General features: G+C 50.2%; 1 long non-coding RNA gene across 1 annotated transcript in view; it reads left to right on the plus strand.

The window, feature by feature from the left end:
* Positions 1-253: 253 nt before the first annotated feature.
* LOC105737702 overlaps positions 254-24,626 on the plus strand; it is a 47,614-nt gene continuing 23,241 nt past the window's right edge. The window contains exon 1 of the long non-coding RNA XR_001113379.2: positions 254-691. This is a non-coding gene — a long non-coding RNA (uncharacterized LOC105737702). The remainder of the gene's footprint in view (positions 692-24,626) is intronic.

Below are 24,626 nucleotides of genomic sequence, written 5' to 3' on the forward strand. Positions count from 1 at the left end.
TGCTAACTCCAGGCCCTCCCTGTCCAGCCACCTTGTCTGGAGGCCGCCTGGCAGTCTCATCTGGGTTGGGAGGCATGGGGCCTCAGAGCGGGAGGAGAGAACCTCGTGGTGGGGGGAGCTAGCAGTGAGGGAGTGGGCTGTGGGGAGTCTGGGTCCCACCCCCGGGACTCTGTCAGTGGCAGGGTAGGGGTACCCAGAGCCATGGCAGGAACCGCCCCCTGCCTGCCCCTGACAAGAGGCCCAGCTTCCCTGTGTGCACCCAGCTCGGGAAGCCTTCCTTTCTAGTCTCTACAGCTGTTTCCCTCTTTTTCCATCTCATTCTTCCCTCTTCATTTCTGGCCTGTCTTTTAACAACTCCATCCCTTTGATGCCTCATCCATCTCCTCTTCACCGTCTTGTCTTTGCCTGTTCCCTTCTCTGCTTCTCTCTGCTCCTCTCACGGCTGGGTTTTTCTCCTGCGTCTCCTCTGTGCGCCTGTGAGTGTCCCCTGTCTGTTCATCCTCTCTCCCTCTGTCCACCTGTTTCTCTTTCTTCGAGCGTTTCTCCATCTCACGCGCTGCCTCTGTCATTTTCTCTTTCTTCGTCTTTCTCTCTCTCTCATTGTTCTGAGACATAGCAGTGCCTGACCCAGCCGGGACAACATGTTTCACAGACAAATCATCCAACAAAAGACAGGAGGAACGTGCTTCAGGTGAGCGTGATCGCCAGCCCTGCTGTGTGCTGTGTGCGCATGGTCGGGGGAGAGTGGGGGTCGGCAGGAGGCCGGTCAGGTGCCGCGCCCAGGGCCGGACCGGAGGGGCTCACGGGAAAGGGCTTTTGTGCAGACCAGGCTCTGGGTGGCTTTCAAGCAGCACATCTTTCTTCCAAAGCCAAACCTTTGATCCCCAGAGACATCAAAAGAGCCATCTGCATTTGTGTTTCCTCCAGGTAGAGGAGCAGGGGAGGGGCGAGGAGAGAAACGGGGAGGGTAGCAGGCATGGCGGAGGGGGTGCTGAGAGGGGCCGCGCCTGGCCTCTTGAGCCTGCATTTCAGGGAAAAGCCCCTGTCCGGAACCCACTGCTGCGCCTTCTTGGCTGGGGGACTCCTCTGCCGACTAACTGACTAATTGGGCGATGTTCAATATCAAATGAGAGGATGTGTTCTAATGAAAAAGCCCTGTAAAGAGACGGGGGGTTTGGTGTGGGTCAGGAGCAGCTCGTGCCCTCTCTAAGTGACCCCATGGGGCTTGCTTTAAAAAGCCTTCTGGGCTAGGCGGGGTGGCTCACGCCTGTAATCCCAACACTGGGAGGCTGAGGCGGGCAGATCATGAGGTCAGGAGTTCGAGACCAGCCTGGCCAACATAGTGAAACCCTGTCTCTACTGAAAATACAAAAAAATTAGTCGGGCACGGTGGCAGGCGCCTATAATTCCAGCTACTCGGGAGGCTGAGGCAGGAGAATCATTTGAACACGGGAGGTGGAGGTTGCAGTGATCCAAGATCGTACTATTGCACTCCAGCCTGCGTGACAATTGTGAAACTCTGTCTCAAAAAAAAAAAAAAAAAAAAGAAAAGAAAAGAAAAGAAAAAAAGCCTCCTTTCCCTGTGGTGATTCACCCCTCCAGGAAGCCTCCTCCAGTAGTCAGGGTTCTCTCCCACTGCTGAATCTTCTCGGCTCCTAGGGGTTCAGCTCTCCCGCCTTGTCGGAATGGGGTGCTGGTCATTTCCGTGGCCCCAGCAGACCACAAGGTGGCTAAGGGAAAGATCACATCTTTGTTTTCTCTTTTGGCCCCAGGGCCTGGCCCAGGTGGGGTGAACCAGATGTCCTTGATCATAATAATACTCTCCTGTAGTCATGAGGAGCCGCTGATTTCAAACCACTTTAGCAGACACCATAGCATTTGCTCCTCACCCTGCCCAGTGAGGAAGGCAGCGCATAGCTTCACATCCCCGTTTTATAGTCAAAGAAACTTGAGTTTCAAAGAGGTCAAATAACTTGTCCAAGGTCAGTTAGCAAGTGAGACTGGTAAGAAGCCCAGGAGTCAGTCTGTCATTTTCATTTTACAGATGGGGAAATCGAGGCAGAGTGTAACGGAAACACAGGTTATTAGAGACAAGGTCCAGATTAAAGCCTAAGATTCTAGACTCTTCCTTCCATACCGTAGTGACTGGACTACCCTCCCAGCCTCCCCATAGTAGACGCATATCTGGGGGACAGCGGGCTCTCAGAGAACGTTCAGACGATCCAGGGCTATGCTGGGGTGGGCGTGGGGGCTTCCAGTCAATTTGCTGGGTTAGAACTCATGCTGTAGGAATTCCAGATGTACCCTCATGGCCCTGACCAGGGGACAGGCCATTGGTCCTGCTCGCAGGTGACGTGAGGCAGAGAGAGGGGCTGGATCAGGACACTGCTATCTATTTATCTCCCTGATTTTCATACTGGGCTGAGTGCATGGCTCTGCCTTTGGCTTCCAGGAATGGAGAGCAGCAAAAGGCAGGGACAGCAGCTGGCTCCATGGGAGCTCCCCATAGGCCACTCAGGCCCAGTGTCACCTTTGTTTTAGACAACAAAGAGTGTCTCGTGGTCTCAAGACTGACGGCAAGGTGCGGACCTCTGTTCAGGCACCTCAGCTTCCAAGACTCTGAGTTCTGAGTCAGAATCCTCCAGAGTCCTTGATCTGGGGCTTCCACCCCACTCAGCCCCAGGACTTCCAGGATTAGTGTCCTTGCCTGAGTTGTGTGTTTTGTCTACCAAATGCCCCACGTTTATTAAGCACTGATCTGTTTCCCCATTTTTTTAATGAGGGATGACTGTTCCTGAGATAATCAGTGTTTCCAGTATATTGCACTGAGAAAATGCCAGCTAAGGCCAGAGGTTTGACATTTGAGTTAGAGGCTGCGACTAAATGAGGGAACAGGTAGGTTTTCCAGGTAAATGTTTGAAATATGGGAAAGAGTTCAGGGGCTGTCCTTACTATCATCACAGACCTCCGAGGGTTTGGGTCCCCACACCGAGAACACAGAGGAGTCGTGGGACTCTTCTGTGGCACATGTGGGCTCCAGACACACACATTCACATATGTGTCCCAGAAGAACCAGAATGCTGGGCCCAGGGGGAAGTGGCTTGTTTGCCAATCCAGTCCCATAGGCTCAGCTTCTCTCTCGGTTCCAGGAATTGTGATTTCTCACCTGAGATTAACTTTTTGCTCTCCTATATGGGTTGTGAGCTGGGGAGGAGACAGGGCTTCCAACTGAATCAGGAGATGAGGCCTGTGAACTGAAATCACTGGTCCAAGGCCATACATGACATCCATATATGCTATGGGCAGGTGTATACACTATGTCCAGGAGGGGAACAGAATTGGGCCACAGGGAAGGCACAAAAAATTGGGATAGTCTCTGGAGTAGTGGGTACATTCGGGTTCTTTCTTGTCAGGATAACTGTTTATGCTCTGTAGGAGTGGCAGGGAGCACCAGGCTTCTAGCAGGCAATGGGCTTCAAGTCTTATGTATTTTGCCTTAAACTACTCTTATAGGATTTATTTTTGCCGGCATAGTTACCTCCCTAATTAGATTGGCTTCAGCTAGTGTTAAAATTAGTATGCATGCCTTGAGGTTGTACCCCAACCGATGGAGGGGGCTCAAATGCTTGCCTGGAGCTGAGGGAAGCTTGACTGAGAGGCAGTGTCAGCCACAGATAATCCTTGAGGTGGACCATGTACTTGGGTAGCAGAATTCACAGCTTCTGGCAGGTTCCTGGGAGGATGGTGGGACTGATATGGTAAAGGTGAGAAAAGCTGGCAAGTCTGGCCTCCGGCCTGGGATGTAGGATATAGCTCATTGATTCAAAAAGTCATTGGAGCTGGTCTTGTCCAACTCCTTCATTTCACGGATGTAGAAATTGCAGTTCAGGGTGGAAAGTGACCTGCCCCAAACCCCACAGCTGACAAACGATAGGGCCAAGAGTTGAATGCACATCTCCAGTCCAGTGCTCCCCATCCCGCCCCATGCTGATGTCCCGAAGCTACCGCTTGGACCTTCCCTCCTGTGAGTGAGAGGAGGGAGAGGGGTCAGGCCAGGGGAGAGTGGGGCTGGAAGGAGGGGTGTGGGTGAGGAGGAGCCTACTTTGGCCACCTACTTCTTTTTTTTTTTTTTTTTTTTTTTTTTTTTTGAGACGGAGTCTCGCTCTGTCACCCAGGCTGGAGTGCAGTGGCGAGATCTGAGCTCACTGCAAGCTCCGCCTCCCGGGTTCATGCCATTCTCCTGCCTCAGCCTCCTGAGTAGCTGGGACCACAAGCACCCGCCACCACGCCTAGCTAATTTTTTTGTATTTTTAGTAGAGATGGGGTTTCACCATGTTAGCCAGGATGGTCTCGATCTCCTGACCTTGTGATCCGCCCGTCTCAGCCTCCCAAAGTACTGGGATTATAGGCGTGAGCCACTGCGCCCGGCCACTTCTTGATGTGTTTCTTCTGCCAGAGTCTCAGTTTCCTTATCTATAAAATGGAACGCTTGGTCCGCATGAGCTCCAAGACTCCAAGATGTACCAGACCAGAACATTCCTTGCTGGCCACCGAGGCCTTGGAGATGGGATAGAGCCAGAGTCAAATAGCAGAAAGCTGTGGCTCCAAGACCAGGAGGCGCCTGGGTCCAGGGGGTGGGGGCAGAAAGCAGCAAAGTTAGTGCTGTGCCCTCCACCCCAGCTATTTTTACCCAAGAACACTGGATTGCAAGAGGTCTGGCTAAAAATACCAGCGGCCCAAGCCTGAGCCTCCTCTCCCCAGAGAGGGTGAGTTGGGGCTGTCAAGGAGGGGGTGTGGGGACAGGGAGTCTGAAGAGCACTTATCCTTCTCCTTTCTGGGACTGAGGTGCCTGGGACGGGGATCCCCTTCCTCTAGAGAGCCTGGTGCGGAAGACAGCCCAAGAATAAGCTTGTTTTAGTCATTTTCAGCAATCCTAGCCAGCACCCCACCCCCCTTGCCAACACACACTGTTTTTTTTTTTTTTAAGCAAACATAATCTAAATCTGTCACAATTTTGCGTTCTGTTCTTTTAAACTTATTTTATAAACATTTTTATGTTGCTATGTGGTCTTCATATTTGTCATTCTTAATGGCTGCATAGTATTCCATCCAAGACTTTTCTATTCCCTGGTTGTTGGGCTTTTGATGACTTCCAGTTTGTCATTATTATAAATAAGGCTGTCATGGACATCTTTGTGCATGTGGCTTTTTCCTTCTTATTAATTATTTCTGTAAGATAAGTGCCCAGGTCAGCGGGTAAGGCTGTTTTTATGCTGTTTGATGTGGTTTGCCAAGTTGCTTTCCAAAAGTAAATGAAGGAGGGTTTAATGTGAGGATACATCCACACTGGGAGCCAAGTACAGTCAGGCTTCAGGGAAATCGGAGCTGAGAGCCAACCAGAGCTCAAACAGTTGCCTCAAGCTCCCAGGGGCCTGCTTTGTTTCAGCTTCTCTGCTTTCTCTGCTCCATCTCTCTTTCTCTATCTTTATTTATTTTTGACCTAGCAGAGCTATCAGTTTGGAGCATATAACTGCTCACATTTTCTGAGGGCTTGCTTTGTCCTAGGCACCACGCCAATTGCTCACATTGATCATCTTAATTTTCACGACTAGCCTCTGGGGTAGGAATTATAATTATCCCCATTTTACTGATGAAAAAACTAAAATGTGGAAAAACTAAGTCACTTGTTCAAAGATGCACAGTCAGTAACTGGTGGGAACAAGTCCCACGTGACTGACCTCTCTCTCTTTAAACATGTGCTCACGACCCATACCAATCTCCCTGGAAATATAGAGGTGCCACATCCACCTGCAGCAGGCCAGCCCATCATTTCTGGGTCTCTGAGTTCAAATTTTGAAGAGGGAGAATCTGATTGGCTCAGCCCCTCCTATGTCCTGGAACCTTAGAAGTCTAGGCCCAATCAGCTGTGATGGGGGCGAGGTCGGGCAAGGAATGCCAGAAGAGGATGCTGGGCCAAGAGGGCCAGTGGAGGAACTGTTTTGATGTGCCAGCATTGGACTTTGCTGGAAAATATTAAAAAGTAATGTAATTGGTATAAATCTAACTTCTTTGCATTTCATTGTGTCTCAGCCTTTTGGCTAAGATCAAGTGCCGCTTATTTGCATTTGCCTTTCTTTGATTATTTGTGAAGCTGAACGTGTTTCTGTGTTCCTTTCTTTATGTGTGCATTGTCTGCCTCTTTGCCCATCTTGGTCATGCTGTATATCTTACCGATATTAATGCCAGACAGAACAACAGTATACCGAGAGGGGTTGCAGGCGGAGTGAGGATGATGTCTCACTAAATGGCTTTTTCTTTGTCCCTAATGCCTAGCAGGCTTTGACAGGCTTCCTAATCAGTGTCTCTAAGAGCCTGCTTCTCCCTCACAACCTGGCATGTGGCTTGGACTAGACAGTCATTAGCAGGGACTTCTCCAGCCAGAGAATCTCTGAGTTTGCCCTCTCCTGCCTGGCCCCTTCTGAATGAATGAATCAACCTAGAAGAGTTTTCAGGGACCCTGATTTGCTGCTCATATTGTGGGCCTCATTCGTGAGCTGCATCCCATGTCTTTGTCGGTCTGAGGCTTTTTTGTTGTCCCAATTCTGGGCTGACTATGTGCACACCTTTGCTTCCAAGTCCCCAGAAACAAAACTTCTATACCTACATCTCTCTTTGTGAAAATGTGTCATCCCCTTACTTATAGAAGGCTAAAGATCCTCTCCCATCTTCTATCCCTAGACCCCGTAAGTAACAAATTGCCCATTACTTTAGCACTGAAGTTTGGAGCCTTCCATGAAGGAATGTAAAGCCCAGGAGGTGACATGCCACAAAGTCCTATGCAGCTGACAGAGACAGTGAAGGCTCTGGGCCCAGGGAGAGACAGGTGTTTAGGGCAGCCAGAACTGAGGCAGGAGAAGCTCCTATGGGCAGGGATGGCAGGCAGCTATGAGGTCAGCCTTCATCCAGCAGCCAGATAGCTTTGCACTGAGCTACCCGCTCAGGGGCCAGCTGTTCCCAGCTTTGGGGGCTGGGAAGAGAGGGGTAGTGAGTGGTGCTCTCTGAAGCCAGGGATTCAGGTTTACTTGTGGGATCCCATCCATGACCATGGCCTCTGAAATCCAGAACTCCATCACAGCCCCTGGGAGCCAGCAGATGCCTAGTGTTTTGGGTCATGGTGGCTAGTTCATGGACTCTTCTTTGGAACTGTGGGTGGCTTCTCAGGGGACCCTTCTCTGCCAGGCCCTAGAGATAATCAGGAGCTGCCCATGGGAGCTGCAACGAGGCTGATAGAAGAGGTAGGAAATGGTGCTCCTCTCTGCTGGCTCCCTAGCTCCTGATTGTGCAAAGCACAGGACAACTATCACTCATCAGGGCCCCATCTCCTCATATCATGAGCCACAGTTTCACGCTGCTTTAAAAATCTCTACTCCTGATGTGAGAAATATGGTCCCTCCTAACTCTCAAGATTAGCAGACAAAATATCCTGGGGTTGGACACTTGTTTCCTGTGGCTGAGACCATCATTTGTTGCTTTGTATCTGTTCGTTTCCTCTTCTATTAATATATTAATGAAAGTTTTAGTTGGACACAAAGCTCTCCACTAAGGACTATATTTTCCTGCTTCCCTTGTATTTAGATCTAGCTTGTGACTAGATCCTGGCCAATGGGATGGCAAGGAGGGAGCATTCCCTTTCATCTTTCCTTCTTCCCTCTGGCTGGAAGGCAAATGTGATGGCAGGAACTGTAGCAGTCATTTTGGACCACATGATGAAAACCGCACATTGAGGAAGGCAGGGCAACAAGATTGAAGAAACCTGGATCCCCGACACCATTAAGTCACTGTATCATCCCTGGACTACCTGCTTGAATCTTTGTGTGTGAGAGAGAGTGACTTCTATCCTGTTTAAGCTTCTGTATTTTAGGGTTGATTTGTCCCAGCAGTTTGACTCTACATACCCATCACTGTATGTCTCTCGATGGAATGGCCACACCTGGGCCTATATGGATATGTCTGGTTACTGGTGGGGGGGCTGGGGACACCCCTATTTTGGTAGACTTTGGTGGTTCCCAATAGATCATCCCTCCCAATATTCACACCCTTGTGTACTTCCCTCCCATAGTAACTCTGGACTTGGCCATGTGACTTGCTTGGGCCAATGGGACATGAGCAAGCATGATACCAGCAGGGATTTGGTAAGCACTTGCACAGTGGGGCCTTACCGCATGGAATACTCACTCTCGGGATGTTCCTTTTCTAAACTCAAGTGTCAATCTTGAGAAGCCCAACCTAGGCACAAGGAGAGGCCACGTGGAGGAGAACTGAGGCCCTGCCTTCAGCTCCAGCCAATAGCCAGCACGTGAATGAAGCCATTTTGGAAGTGGATCCTCCCATCTGAGGCCTTAGGAAACAGAGACAAGCTGTTCTTGTCACACCCTGTCCAAACTACAGGATTGGGATCAAATCAATAATTGTTGTGTGCTAGATAACCGGAACATATGTGGATGGTCCAGGGCCCTTTGCACTGTCTGAAAAACTCAAGTCCGTTGTGCCTTTTTCACACCAAAATAGCAAACATGTCTTACTTGTGCCTTGACACTAGAACACATGGGTAATTACTGATGGTCTGGAAATACTTATGGATTGGCCACCTTTCCCTCCAAAACATGTTCTTCCTCTCTCAGCCCTTGTCAGGTGTTGGTAGCTTGGCTTATTACTCTGACTTTCAGCTCCCGGAATGGCTGTGGGTTCTGTAGACCACACCTGCTCTCTTATAATAAGGCTGCTGAGGTCCTGTATCCCTTAGAGAAGGGTTGAGGGCAGTATGTGGAGGCAAGGTCTGACTGTGTCAATGATGGATCCCCAGTGCCCACATGAATAAGTGTGCAATACGTGTTGGGGGAATGAACAAATGAATGAATGATTGAATGGTGAGTGAAAAGTAACTCATCTGGTTCAGAGCAGGAGATCAAGGTGAGAGGGGAGCAGGGGGTCTCCAGGGAGGGTAAGGCCAGTAGACAGTCCTAGGTTTAATGAAAGATAGCTTTGTAAATATTTTTAACTCCTTTAAAATATAATTGTAGTAGTGAACATTTATTGAGTTCTTACTATGTGCCAGCCACTGTGCAAAATGCTTCATGTAAATTATTGCATTAATCATCTCAACAACCCTGGCAGGTAGGTAATATAACTTTCATCCCATTTTATAGATGAGGAAATAGAGGCCCAGAAAGTTTAGGTAACTTGCCAGAATGGGGATGGTAAGATTGGAACCCAGACAGTCTGGCGCCAGTACCCAAGGGCATAGCAACCACACTCCGGCAAATAGCAGGGCTCCCACTTTCCACCCTTGGAGAAAGCCAGGGTCTGGCATGCTTTAGGGCACAATTTCCAACCTTGAGTCTACCAAGTGCTCCCGGTGACCGAGAAAGCCCAGATTAGAAGAGAAGAGGGCGAAGGGGGCGAGTCTGGGGTCCATGTCCCAGGAGCAGGAGCATTAGCCTCAGGGCTCAGAGATGGCGCTGCCCACCCCGCCTGAGTACCCTCACTCCTGGCCGCTCCCACTCACTCCTCAGAAATGAGCCTGGCCCGTTCACACGTGTCCCTAATGCCAGGTTCCAAGAAAGCCACCTAAATACCTGGTATTTGAGATGTAAAGAGACCGGCTCCCTGTACTTAGCACTGCACTAGCTTTTCCAATTATAGCGCCCTATTTTCCAAAGTCTAAAATGGACATATGTTATAACTGTCTTGGGCCCCAAGGTTTCAGAAACACCCTTAAGGCTCCTGAAATACAATCATGTATTTTAGACTAATTCCTAAAGGGCTGAGAGGGGTTATCTTTAACATCTGCCAGCACCGACACAGATCTGGTCTTTGTTTGCAAATGAGCCTGGAGCCTGGGCACACCACAACCTCTGATGGAACCAGCTCTGTGCTGAGCTGAGCAGGGAGGCCTGAAGAAGGGAGATCCCAGGCTGGAGTGGGTGTTGGGGGAGACACAGCCCTGTCCTCAGGGAGCCCCAGTCTGAGGCGGACACACAGCCCTGCCCTGACGGAGCTCCGATGTTGAGGAAGGAAGCAGGCCACACACAGAAACCCAGTAGACCCTGGGGCAGGCGGGGAAGGGGTAACTCCCGCTGGCTCTGCCATCACAGGGTGGGTAGGTGGGAAGGAGGCAGGTAGGAAGGCTGCCTGCATATTCCAGTGCCTGGAGGCAGGTGGTGTAGGTAGATGGGGGCAATGGGGCTGAACTTTAAATGCTCTCTGGAGCTAATGTTGCTTTGGGCCTGCCAGCCAGGGCATTTTCTGTCCAAATCCAACTGTCATTATTAAACATTTATTATGCAAGGGAGATGTGCTTTTCTGGTCTCAGTGTTTGGCCAGCAAACTTGGTGAGTAAATGGACTAGAACTAATCCTGTAGCTAAACAGCGAGGGCTTCAGAAAAGGAAATGCCTCACTTGCCTAATAGCTCCCAGGGAGGGGCGAGATATGGAGTATCAGCCCTCAGACTGCCCTCTTCCTCAGGTGGGGAGGCAGTGGCTTGGTGGCCAGGCCTTCCGAAACTTTTGCGAACAAACAGGGGGCAGAGAACAAACAGGGGGCAGAGCTGACCATGGAGCTCATAGATCAAGGGGAATAATTAGGAGTTTAAGGATGTTCCGGGTACGGGACAGACTCCTGGCCAAGCATCAGGAGAGCTGGGTTCCAGCCAGCTCAGACCTTAATTGGCTGGCCGTTATTCCAGAAATTGGTAAGAACATCCCTTCTCCCCAGAGGCCACGGCCTGCAAGAGGAGCCGAGAGGAAGGGAAGACCGTCTGAGGGAGGAGACACAGCCCCGACCCGAGGGAGCCCCAGTCTGAGGGAGGAATAGATGAAACTGCCTTTGCAAAAATTTTAGTAAGGGAAATCTGATGTAGCTGTCTCCATCTTGTTTCCACGAAATCTGATGTAGCTGTCTCCATCTTGTTTCCACCAGGTTTTTTACCAGCTTTAGCTCATTCTTGTGTGGAGGCCATAATAGTCCTTTCCTTGAACTGAACCTCTACCTGTTCAAAACTTGAAACCACATTTGTAAAGACTAATGAAAGGTCAAGAAGTTAGAATTATGGTAGGGGCTTGAACCATCACTTAGCTTGTTTTTCCATAAGTTGTTGACTGCCCCAGAGTCACATAACTAGAGGTTTCAAGATTTATAACTTCCCCAACTACTTCTATAGATAACATCGCTATTGTGCAACCTAAAGAATAAAGAAACTAAAAGGTAATTCCACAAAGAGTTGTTTAGCTCCTGTGTGTGCCCAAGGCCAGGCAGGGAGTCCCAGCCCCTATCAGCCAGAAGTCACTGGGTCTTTGATATGGTTTTCAGATGTAGCATTTCCACAGACCGAGAGGTCAGCTGGTCCTGAGACTGCCTCCCAGGAACTGACTGAGATGTGTGAAGACAGTTTAGACCCCCCCGTGATTTCATCCCCAGCCAATGAATTGTTTCAGTTTCCCAGCCCCCTGCCCACCAAAGTACCCTTAAAAACCCTACCCTCTGAATCTCAGGGAAGTGGATTTGAGAAATTTCTTCCGTCCTGCTTGGCTGGCCATGGGATCATCCAATTCTTCTTTGCTGCAGCACCTGCTGTTCTCAGTGCATTGGTATTTTCAGGGCAGTGGGCAAGAAGAACCTACTGGGCTGTAACATAGACACAGCTTATGGACTCTGGAGACCAGGCTACCAAACAGGCCAGAACTGTGGGAAACAGGGTCCACCATTTCCACCTACCCCATTACTTACCCAGAGAAGGCCAAGGGCCCCTGGCTAGCATCTGGAGGGAGACTTTCTGGGCCTGGACAGATACCAGAGTGGGATGAGTGTTCTGCAGCACCTGGAGCCCCTTGCCAGCCCCTCGCTCCATGTGAGCCTTGCAGGTCAGACCCAGATTGGGTGCCCTAGGATCAGTGAAGTGTGACCTATGTTACTAGCCAGGCTATTCTTTCCTAGGGTGGGGAAGCAGCCTGGTCTGATCCTATCAACAGAGAAGGAGTAGGAAAGGGGCTGTTTGAGTCTGGATAAGTCCCCCTCCCAAACTGGCAGCTTTGGTTCTAAGACAGTTCACTAAAAGGTACACTCCATGAGGGCAGGAATTCTGGTCCACTTTGTACACTGCTTCATTTCCAGAGCCTAAGATCATGCCTGGCATATGGTAGGTGTTCAATAAAAAAATTACTGAATTAATTAGAGTCCTTTTCAACCTCCATTCAGAACTCACTTCCTACCAAAAAATCTCCTTGATAAAGCTTTTCTACTTCAGTGACTACTCAGAAGCAGTACATATAAAATTCATTTGCAAATACGATCAATTGAATCCCAACAGCTGTCTATTTTGAAGGGAAAAAAATGACAAATGTAGATTATTATTGTTGTATAGCAGGCCCTATGCTAGTTTCTTAACAGACATTATATGACTTAATTCTTGAAGGAAGGCCCTATTTCACAAACAAGGCAATGAAGGTGTCAGGTGTGGTGGCTCCCATCTGTAATCCCAGCACTTTGGGAGGCCAAGGCTGGGGGATCGTTTGGGCCCAGAAGTTTGAGACCAGTGTGGACAACATAGTGAGACCTTGTCTCTACAAAAAATAAAAATAAACAAATTAGCTGGGCACAGTGCCGCACGCCTATAGTCCCAGCTACTTGGGAGGCTGAGAATCATTTGAGCCCAGGAGGTCAAGGCTGCAGTGAGCTCTGATCTTGCCACTGCATTCCAGTCTGGATGACAGAGCAAGACCCTGTCTCAAAAGGGAAAGAAAAAAAGCAACTAAGGCTCTAAGGAGGGAAAATTACATAGTGCCCCTGAAGTTGTACCTCTGGGAAATTGCAGAGCTGGGATTTGAACTCACTTCTGACTCAACCCCTCTCCCAACTCTTTTCCTGAATTTCATGGAATTATTTTTTTTCCAACTAGTTTTGTGATTCAAAAAGTAATTCTACAAAGAGTTCCTTAACTCCCATGTGCCCAAGACCAGACAGCATGCACGGGAAGCCCAAGTCACTATCAGTCAGGAGCCACCAGGCTAAGGGACAGCAGAGCACTGGGCCTGATTGAAGCACTCATGGCAGTGGCCCCAGTCAGTCTGGGGCAGCAGTTTCCTGGCAACACTGGCCCTGCCAGCCCTTGACTTAGTGACATCTGCCATCCAGACCAACAGTGGATTATCCTACAAACAGGTGCACCTCAGGCTTGTCAGTTCTACCCGGAAAGTTACCTCTCAGCATTCTGAGTGTATGGCCATGCACAATTTCCCAGAGCTGGGAAGTGCCTGGAAGGCATCTCATCTGGCCCGTCACATCTCTTGTGCAGAATCCCTGACAGAGTGTCCTCTGGTGTCACTTACAGACTTTGGGGATGGGGGCTTACTGCCCAGAAGGACAGCTCCTTCTGTCTTGTTCTTCTACAGATTCTTCCTCCACCTCAGCTGAAAGGATTCATCTTGCAGCGCGGCCCACCTTGGAATCCTTTGTGTTTGCTGAAACTTTCTTTGTGATTATTCTCATGTCACTGCATAGCATGTAAATGTATCACACACTCCCCCATCATTATTATCTCCTAGTATGCACCAGGCACTGGCCATAAATTATTTCTAATCATCATTAAAACTCTACCACGGTTATCATCCCTCTATGGATAGGAAAACTAAGGCTTGGAGGTTGAAGAGGTCATGGATCTTGTCCAAGGTCACTAAACTCATAAATGTCACAGTCAAAATTTGAATCTAGATAGAGCTGTCAGCTCCAAAGAAGTTTGCTCAGCCAGTTCTTCCCCAAATTAGCTGTTTATCCAAATTTGCTGAGAAGCTTTTTAAAAATACATCTTCTTTACAACAAAGCCAGAGAAAGAATAAGGCAGCTCTCTGCACAACAATGTGGTGCTTGTATATGCCTAGAACATCTCCAGGAAGAAGGTGAGTCACTGGCCACCGCTGGCCTCAGGGGATGGTCTGCGGGAGGGGACACAGGAGTGGGAGGGAGACTTGCTTTTTACTATATTCTCCAGTACTTATTGGATTCCTTCCTTTCCTTCCTTCCTTCTTTCCTTCCTCCCTCCCTCCGTCTCTCCCTCCTTTCTTTCTTTCTTTCTTTCTTTCTTTCTTTCTTTCTTTCTTTCTTTCTTTCTTTCTTTCTTTCTTTCTTCCTTCCTTCCTTCTTTCTCTTTCTTTCTTTCTTTCTTCTTTCCTTTCTTTCTTTCTTTTTCTTTTTCTTTCTTTCTCTTTCTTTTTCTTTCCTTCTTTCTTTTTCCTTCCTTCCTTCCCTTCTTCCTTCCTTCTCTCTCCCTTCCTTCCTTCCTTCTCTCTCTCTTTCTTTTCACCTTTTCAAAATTATTTGAAAATAATTTAAAAATCAAACAAGAATATAGCTCCAGGACTCTACTGCCAGATCTCCATATAAATCTGAATTGCCAGAGTTGGGTTTGGGGACCCAATAAACATCCTAGGTGTGCACTGGTGCCCTCTGTCCCCTGCTGCTAGTGGCCAGGACCCAGCCTCATCTCACCTGTCATTTCCCCTCTGCCCCTAGCCCCTGGCTGGTCCGGAGCTCTGTGCTGCCAGCTCTGGGAGGGACTGAAGGCTGTCTTAGGTGGCTATGGGGCCCTCTCTTCAATGTTTTCCCAGGGACTTTTTCCAGCCAGATTTCTTGAGCCCCATACCTGCCAATGAGCCAGCACTACCCAAGGACTCAGCCTCTGTGTCCTGTGGACCTGCAACAGCTTAGAGGCCATCCCCACGCTCAGGCCTTGCCACCACGTGCCTGGACCTGCCACTCCTCAGCCCCTAACCTCAAGCCCCAGAGCCCTCAGCCCCCAAGGTCAGCCAGGTCTGTGTGATTATTGTTCTCTCATATCAACAGTGACCTCCTAACCACACTGTTCTGCTCCTTGGCTTTTTTTACATCATAGTATGTCTCTACAGCATTTCTCTGTGCTGAGATGTTAGTGTCTATCAGGGAGTCAGTAGAGTGGTGGTGAGCATGAGAAATTCTGGAGCCAGACTCCCTGGGTTCAAAACCCAGCTTGCTACGCTTAACTGCTTGACCTAGGGCAAGTTTTTAATCTCTGTGATGTGAGGATGGAAGGAGTTGAGACATGTGAAGCTCTTTGAGTAATGCCTGGCACTTAGGATGTGCACAGTGAATATTCATGATGATCATGACTGTCATTAGAATCTCAGTGGGAAGACTAATAAGGGGTCACTAATGTTCTAGGCTCTGGAGTTAGACAACTTGGCTTCCAATCCTTACTCTGCATCTTTCTTTCTTTTTTTTTTTTTTCCTTTGAGACTGAGTCTCACTTTGTTGCCCGGGCTGGAGTGCAGTGGTGCTATCTCAGCTCACTGCAACCTCCACCTTCTGGGTTCAAGCAATTCTCCTGCCTCAGCCTCCCGAGTAGCTGGGATTACAGGTGCGTGCCACCCTGCCTGGCTAATTTTTGTATTTTTAGTAGAGATGGGGATTCACCATATTGGCCAGGCTGGTCTTGATCTCCTTGACCTCAGGTGATCTGCCTGCCTCAGCCTCCCAAAGTGCTGGGATTACAGGCGAGAACCACTGCGCCCGGCCCCTACTCTGCATCTTTCTAGCTCTACTCTTTCTAACCTCTCAAAGCCTCAGTTTCCTCATCTGTAAGATGGGGGTGACTCTTACCTCACAGGATGGTTGAGGATGGTGTCTGGTGCAAAACAGATGCTCAATAAATCTTCATGGAATGGATCACAGCATGGGGGTGGGGCAGAAGGAAGCCTGGCGGGCAGAGTGTGAGCCACATTTTTTGCCTCAGGCTGCTGGTGAGGACCTACTGGTGCATCTGGCAGTGTGTGGGAGCCAGGGCGGGGGGGCAGGCCCTCCTTCTTCACACTGCCCGAGGGATCATGGCCTGAGGAAGACCCTAGACTGCCTAGGTATTCATTATGAAGGAGCGGCCAGCCTGCCAGCCAGGCCAGGCCTGTGCCCATCAATACCGTCAGCATGCCCCCTCCCTGCCGAGAAGTGGGACCATAGGAAGGAAGCCAGTTGCAATCAGAAGGCACGCCATTCATATCCAGGAGAGACCATCATCTTAAGGGCTAGAAAGTCTCTTTGGCCAGTTGGTGGGCAAGAGTTCTCACTGCAGGTGGATTTGAGAATGTCTAGACCCAGCCTGAATGATACAGGGCAGGTGAAAGAACAGCATGCGTGGTGTGTCTGCAGGCCTCGGCTCCACTGGGGCTTGCCAGCTGGAAGAGCTGCCACCCCTGCCTCTCGGTGCCTCCTCCCATGGCCTCCCTCGGAGCCCCCTTCTGACACCCCACCCCTTCTTTAGGGGAGTCATGTTTTGCTCTCCCTGATGGAAGCTAGAGGAGGGAGAGCACTCCCTCTGGCTCTCCCCAGCTCATTACGAATGGGCTAGTTTTCCACGGACCAGGGTTAGGTGCCACACTGTCAGGCACAATTAACTCAGCTGTGTCTTAGTTTAGTTGGTATTTATCTGTCCAAGTTCCCCTTAATAGACTGAAAATCCTGTAAGGGCTGAGAGATAAGCTCTAACTCCTCTTATTATCATCACTAGAGATTAGGTCTGTGAAGCTGAAGTGCAACACTGCTCTTCTTAGTATCTGCAAAGATATTTACAGAGGGACATAACAGTAGCTAGATTAATTGGGCACATGTGATGGGCCAGGCACTATACTAAGCATATTAGTGTTATTGACTCATTTAATTCTCGCAACTCTATGGGAGCCATATGCTATTACGATCATTTGTAGAGAGGAAACTGAGGCAGAGAGCAGCTGGCTAACTCATGCAAAGTCACACAACTAGGAGGTGACAGGATTCAAACTCCGGCTTTCTGGATCTAGAACTGACTTTCCACACCTTGAGCCCTCAGTGAGCATTTGTGGAGTAGCTGAGTGACCAAAAGAAGAGCAGACAGGCAGGTACACAGCGGGGATGGCCGAGGGCCTGACTGGGCAGTGGGGACTAGGCCTGGGTTTCTGGACTGATTTGGAGGCTGAAGTCTGCAGCCCAGAATCTGAAGGTCTCTAGGCTGTGGCCCCGCCTTGCTCTGCCAACCACCTGGCTCTGCACAGGCTGTCCAAACAGGACTCAGTTGCTAGGGCCCTGGCAGGGATGCCTGACCTGATAATCCCTGCCTCCCACGGGAACCCAGCCTCTCCCTGGCCATGTCCATCAAGGTCATCTAGTGTAGCCTGGCTACTAGCTGCTTCCAAGGTGCTGCCCCTCTACCCTTTCCTTCCTTATATCCCCTCTCTGAGCTGCTTCTTTGGACCTTCTTTAATAATTAGTGGTTAATTGTCAGTGGTCTAGGGTCAGACTGCCTGAGTCCCAGCCCTGGCTCTGCTGTGTGGCTTTGGGAGTGTTACTTAACCTCTCTGAGCCTCATTTCTCCATCTTTAATATGGAAATCAGAAGACTATTGTAAAGATTGGTATGAGGATTAAATGAGCTAAAACATTTAAAAGGCTCTAACAGTACATCTCCAACTGCATATATGTTTTTGTTAATATTATTATATTATGTCTTACTCATTCATTTAAACTGATGACAGTGTGGCCAGTGCAGAGTGAGGGGAGAGGTGGTCAGGGCGGTTAAAGTACTAGCATCCCTAGTCCATCTTCTTTGAAAAACCAGAGCTGAGTGACAGGGACACTCCCTTGCTCTAGCTTACAGTCTTTCCTTGGTTGGGGCTGGGTGGGAGAAGTACCACTCCCCATGCACCCTCATTCTGGGAGGCCCTACGCTGGTGTGTCTCACCTTCTGCTGAGACAGATACCCAACATCGCCCTGTTCAATACTTAAAGCTCAGCTACGCTTTGACCACAAGGCTCAGTTTTCTACTTGATGTATTTAAATGGATTTAGGGCCGGGCGCGGTGGCTCAAACCTGTAATCCCAGCACTTTGGGAGGCCAAGGTGAGCGGATCACCTGAGGTCAGGAGTTTGAGACCAGCCTGGCCAACACGGTGAAACCCCGTTTCTACTAAAAATACAAAAATTAGCCAGGCATGGTTGTGGGCACCTGTAATCCCAGCTACTCAGGAGGCTGAGGCAGGAGAATCGCTTGAACCTGGGAAGCAGAGGTTGCAGTGAGCCGAGATCGAGCACTGCACTCCAGCCTGGGCGAGAGTGAAACTCCATCTCAAAAGAGATAAATGGATTTAGTTTTGTTTTTTTCAGCCTTTATCATAGTTGTTTATGCACATAAAGAGTCACATAGATCTATGAAGTTCCTTACAAACAAAGCATCCTCACTGAGCAGAGGGACCACATTCTGTTTCACTGACAGATTCTTCTGGAATGGCTCTATCCCATGCTGCCCCTGCCCACAACTTTTATGCGCCCCAGCCCCCACCCATAACACCTATGTCATACTGGTTAGATGGGGATGGAACACGACCTTGTAAAAGCATTGGCATCCAGGGCTGAGCCATTTAGTAATCTATGATTGCTGTGTTTTTCCTTTGAACAGCTTGTTTTCCTCCCTGAAGTCGCTGATGGTCTTTTTTTATTATTCATTTAATTGTCATGCACTTAGAGCAAATTCAATGGCTTATCAGTTTCTGATAATAACCACTAATGCCTTTTGAGCACTTCCTGGGTGCCAGGCACTATTCTAAGTCCTTTCATTGTAGTAACACATTTTAGCCCTTATAATACCCTCTGAGGTGTACACTATTATGATCTTACTTTATAGATGAATAAACTGAGGCACAGAGAGGTTAAGTGACTTGCTCACAATCCCAGAGCAAGTATTTGGCAGAGCTGAGATTTGAACCCAGGCTCTTCCCACTGTAGGGATTGTGCCTACCTGGCCTCACGTGGCCTCTGGGAGCACATCTTCATATCAGTCTCCTCTGGGCCCTTTCTCACCCTGTCACTATTTTCTGGGTTCAGTCTTTTCTCTGCGCCTAGGCTGTAAGCTAGCCCTGTGTCCTGCTCCTCCGCAGCCCTGGAAGCAGGACTGGATCCAGCAGGCCCTCTTGTGCTTGCCAGGACGTTCCTGCCCTGGACCGTCTACTTGTGCTCATGCGCTCCCCCCGGGGGCCTTGTGGGTAGGAGGCAGGACAGGGAACACTGCTGGTTCAGGTACAGCTGGGCCTACAGAGGCTCAGGAGGGCCAAATCAGTGCCGTAAGGGCCTCATGACTGGGGAACTGGGGTTTGAACTCCCTCCTTCACCTGCAAGTCCACTGCATTGAACCTAATGCATTGAACTTCTTCCTATAGGCACAGGCATATACACACCATGCACATTACATACACAAATATGCAAACATATATACACATTATTTACATATGCTAATTATGCGCATACATTTTCACATGGACACATTATATACACATACATATAGACACAATTGCATTTCATATACACATAACGCAGGTACACATACATACTCACATAATATATGCACATACCAGTTATACACAGACGTATTAAACCCACAAACGTATATTAACACAGAAGCATGTTATACAAACACCTTATTACAAATGCAAACACGTGTATACTATATATTCACACAGAGATAGACATACACATATTGTAAAGTTGAAAACACACAGAAATATGTAAATATATACCTATATACACATAAATATACACATCATATTTGCATAACATACACAAACACTGCTGCACAAAGCACATGCACATATTTTTCACATATGAAAGCATGCAAACACATTTGCACAAAACATCCAGTGAATGCACAAATATACAAAAACCTACAGTGCAAACATATGCAAGCATATGTGCACATCCACAGATGCAAAAACTTTTTTTTTTTTTTTTTTTTTTTTTGAGACGGAGTCTCGCTCTGTCACCCAGGCTGGAGTGCAGTGGCACGATCTTGGCTCACTGCAAGCTCCGCCTCCCGGGTTCACGCCATTCTCCTGCCTCAGCCTCTCCGAGTAGCTGGGACTACAGGCGCCCGCCACCACGCCCGGCTAATTTTTTGTATTTTTTTAGTAGAGACGGGGTTTCACCGTGGTCTCGATCTCCTGACCTCGTGATCCGCCCGCCCCGGCCTCCCAAAGTGCTGGGATTACAAGCGTGAGCCACCGCGCCCGGCCAACTTGCACAAACACATCCACATTATGTGCACGAAGAAACATACCCACATCTGCATGTGTGTGCACACAATCACGTATGCCTGTCTGGCCTGGTTTATATGGGGAGTGATGGAAGAAGGCCATTGGCCTCTCGAGGTCCTGTATGTGTCTGGTGACTTGGGGTGAGTGTGTTTCTTTACTCTTTCCTTGGGGTTGCATCATAAAGTGCCTTCCTTAAACAGGGCTGGTTCAGGGCCAGGTCAGCCTGTCCTCATTACATCAGCAGGGGGAGCCAAGGGAGGTTGCCTAAAAATTCAAGGAAGTAGTCCCCAGCCCATGGAGGCTTGAGAGACCCCCAAACCCCTCCCTTTCTCTGGAGTCCCACCTAGGGTTAACCACTGGCCACACTCCCAGGGAGGCCCCAAAGCTGCCAGATTATGCCCTTTAAGAGATGAGAAAATGGCTTGACCAAACAAGTCGATGTTTGTAAACACCAGTTTAAGGAGAGAAGAGATTGCAAAGCCTCCACAGCATGCTGCTCCACACCTCTGAGCATCTGGGAATGTCAGCCTGGGGCTGTGCACACAGTAGGCGCTACATCAATGTGAACAGCCATTGATCTAAAGGACGGCAGCGCTCTAGGGGATGGGGTCTGACAAGTGGTGGGGGGTACAGGGAGCCAGCCCCAGAATTCAGAGGTAACGCAGACCGTCTTCATGTTTGAGGACCCTGCTTGCATCACTTCCAGCCCAGAGGTTCTTAGCTTCGTCGTCTGCTGGGGGGTGAGGGACCACCAGTTTAGGGAGCCCCCTGCAGAGGCCCCCTGGATTGTCCCTTCTTTTCCCTCCTTGGCCTTCCTCCCAGGTCTCCCCACCACCCCCAACACTCCCCAGACACATTCCTCTCCTTCAGACTTTCGTTTCAAGGGCTTGGTGATTTCTTTGCAGGATTTGATTTGCCGCTCAGGCATTTCCTTGAGTGGCCCCTCGGTGTTTGCCCTCATCCAGATGGCATCCAGATGCAAACATCCCCCCTCCCCCAGCTCTGGCTCCTCAGCTAGGGGAATTGAATATTGACCCCCCAACCTCACACCCACCTCCCTGCATCATCAGCTTTGTTTCTGGGATCTGAGGTCAGGGCATGGACTAACACCTCTGCCTGTGGCTCTCTCCAAAGCCCGACTTCTGGCCATCCTATGATCTGCCTCCCTCCTCCGCCTTTGTTCAATTCAGCAGGTAATTGCTTCACAGCCAAAGCAAATGTCAGGATGATAATGAGGGAGATACGATGCAGTTCTGGCCTAGGCAGGGAGGGGGAAGAGCAGGGTGTGTGCTTGTGTTGAGGGAGCAGGTGCCGAGGGCCTGACCTCCAGCTGAGGTCCTCAGAGATGACCAAATCCAGGTGAGGGAACGGAGGAGAGCAGATGATAACCATGCTAATAGTTACAGACCAAGGTCCATGTGCAATAACAATGTAAAGACCAGTTCATTTAGTCCTGTGAGCTGGGCCTCCTTATTCCCATTTTACAGATGAGGAAACTGAGGCCCAGAATGGAGAGAAAAAACGACCAGAGCAAGCACCTATATAATAAATTTTGTGTTCCAGGCATGATATAAAGATCAGCTAACTTAACAAGGCCTTCTTTGGAACACCTTGAGAGCTGGACACCCTTGTCTCCATTTTATAGATAAGTGAACTGAGGTTCAGAGAGAGAGGCTTAGTAACTCATGCAAGACTCTGTGGCTTCTTAAGTGGAAGAACTTGGCTCCAAACCAAAGGCTTCCAAGGCCCATGGTGCTTCCTGTGTGCCCCAATTTGCTCAGCCTCAGGGCCAGACCTTCAGGAGCTGTCCCCAGAGCCCTATCCTGACATGGTGACCACCGCCCTGATGGGAAATGTCTCAAGGAACCTGGGGAACAGTCCTGGGTGAGAATTCCTGTGCCTGGGGGAAGCTCACTGTTTCTCAGAGGTCAGGCTCCAGGCCTCTCAACTCTCTGTCCGGTGCTGGACTCTTGACCCAGGGCAGGACTCGCTCTCGGCAGGGCCCTTGCTGACCTCTGCTCAAACCCTCTGCTTCCCCTTCAAAGTTAATATTTACATACTCTCTGCCATGCCCCCGTGATGCTGCCATAGATATCAAAGTGCTTCCTGACCCCAGAGACACCCCAGGGCCCCCAAAACCCCTCCTAGGCTCCATGCTCCATGCAGGGCCCGTCGACCCGCAGGCAGCCAGAATGATGGGCAGCATGCTGTGGCCAGATGGACTGTACTCTCTTCACCGCGCACAGTCAAGCTTCCTTGACAGAAAATGGGGCATTTGGCCCAGGCTCAAAGCTGCAGTGTAGGCATTTCCTAGAACCACTGGGCATTGGACCCCAGAAGTGTGTGATGAGTCGGGGCCAAGGGTCAGGCTGTCCCAGGCCTGTGCCTCAGGCAGCTGTGGGGGTGGCCTTCAGGAGGCCCTGCCTTGTGGTACCTGGTGGGCCTGAGGTGTGTGCGTAGAGCCATCCAGGCCCACGGGAGGAACATCCACCTGTGTGGACTCACAGCCCAGAGAACAACAGAGCTGGGCATGTAGGGCAAGTTAGGGACAGGGCTGGAACTTCTCACCAGCCCACCTCTCTCCAGTACCTCCTCCAGGTGGCCTCCCAGGGTGCTAAGAGGTGGATGCCAGCATTGGCCAGACCCGCTCCTCTCCCCACTCCCTTCCCTCTGTCTTCCTTCCTTCTGGCTCTAAGTGAGCTCAGCTTTGCAGTAGAAGGGAAACCTGAGGAACTAAGGATCTCTGAGCTGGGCTCCACCCCCAGAGGGTCAGAGGGGCTGTTTTCAGCTGGGAGTTGGGGTGACCTGGAACCCCAGAGAGCTTCAGAGAAGACCCCAGGCTAAGCAGGAGAGAGGAGCATCCCTGCAGCCGGCAGTCTGGAAGGGCTGCTGGCCTGGGTCCTTGGGGCTCGGGTCCTTAGGCGGGTACCTGTTTGCTTTCTGAAGAATTCCTGCAGGAAGCATGTGGGTAAGTGTCTGAGAATTTCAGTGATGGTCAGAGGGAGAGGACACTGCTACCAGCCACAAGTTGGTGGCCAGGTGGCCTGGGAAGGGACACCGTGGCTGGCACGCCAGGCCCTGCAGGTTAATGTTTGACCTGGAGCCATGTGTTTTTCCACCAGGTATTTTTATCCTCTGTACCTGGCAGTGGGCAGCTGGAGGGAGGGAGGTACCCAGCTAGTGTCTCACTGGGCAAGACAAGGCTGCAGAGAGGCCAGAGGGGCCAGCTTAGGGATGCAGAACAGGGGATGGAAAGAACAGGAGGGAGTCCCTGGAGCAGGCCGACTCCCCACACCTCAGCTGCACTCCCAGCCCTCCTCTGATGCCACCCCATCCCTGGCTCTCCTCTCTCTGTTAGGACTGGCAGAGGTGAGGAGATGAAGAAGATAGGGAGGAAAACCAAGAGGTCTTCTCAGGGGTCCACGGCTTCTCAGGAAAGTTAAAAATGTCCCCTCCTCCCCCCATATTGTCTCATTGGTAATGAATCACTCTCAGATCCTGTGCATCACGAGTTAGAGATTTCTTCCTTCTGGGGACACTGCAGTCTTACTCTGATTGTGGGAGTAAGTCACAGCTAACTGAGGTACCCTCTACCCCTACCTGCACCCCCCAGGGCCAATCTGATGAGGGAACACAGCCGTGCTCCCAGAAAATCCCCAGTCTAAGAGGGTAGGGGCTGTGTCTCAACTCATAACAAGAGCTTTGCCCCTTTGCATCCAAGAGGCCTGGAATTGAATTGAAACACCCACTGGGTCCATAAGCTCTGGAATCCCAAGCCCTCCCCACCTCTCTGTTTTCCTCCTCGGCAAGTAGGGAGTCTTGCCTGAGCTGACTTTGTGAGGCTCTTTACAGCCCAGTGGGCAGAGTCCTTCTCACTCATCATGGGGGGACAGGGGAGGGAGGTCCTCGAAGGCCACTTAACAGGGCCAGCTGATGCCATGGCGCCAGTCGAGCAAAGCCAGCTTCCTTCCTGCACCCCCACAAGGTCCAGATGGGCTTTGAAGTTACACTTGAGTCTAGTAGTAAGTGGGTCTCTGAGCAAACCTGCCTACCAGCTGACACCACCAGATCACCAGTGGCTTCCCAGCCCCAACACTCACCAGAGCTGGATGTGAAGCAGGCTCGGTGGCTGCCCGCAGCCCAGGGTACTTCTTAGGGCTCTCTGAGAGTTCTGCAGCAGGAGGAGCAAGGCTGTCTAGGGGAAATCAATTCCCTGCGAGCAAGGGGCTTCCTGGGATTGGCAAACGAGAGGCCCCAGGCCAAAGGGGGATGGGCATCTGCCAGAAGAGCCTAGATCTCCAGAGAGGCCTCCCAGTTCTCTGGCAGTGCCCCCAGGATTGCCCTAAAGTGGGGTGCAGGAGCAGGGCAGGTGAGCAGGAGACTCTCAGCCTGGGCACATGGAGGAGGGCCCACTTCTTGGTCTGGAGCAGGACCACAGACCATCTCCTGATGTGGAGACCAGTCTTTCCCACTAGGGGACTTAGCACCCCACT

The sequence above is a fragment of the Nomascus leucogenys genome, chromosome 17, assembly GCF_006542625.1.
Source record: "Nomascus leucogenys isolate Asia chromosome 17, Asia_NLE_v1, whole genome shotgun sequence".
Taxonomy (NCBI): domain Eukaryota; kingdom Metazoa; phylum Chordata; class Mammalia; order Primates; family Hylobatidae; genus Nomascus; species Nomascus leucogenys.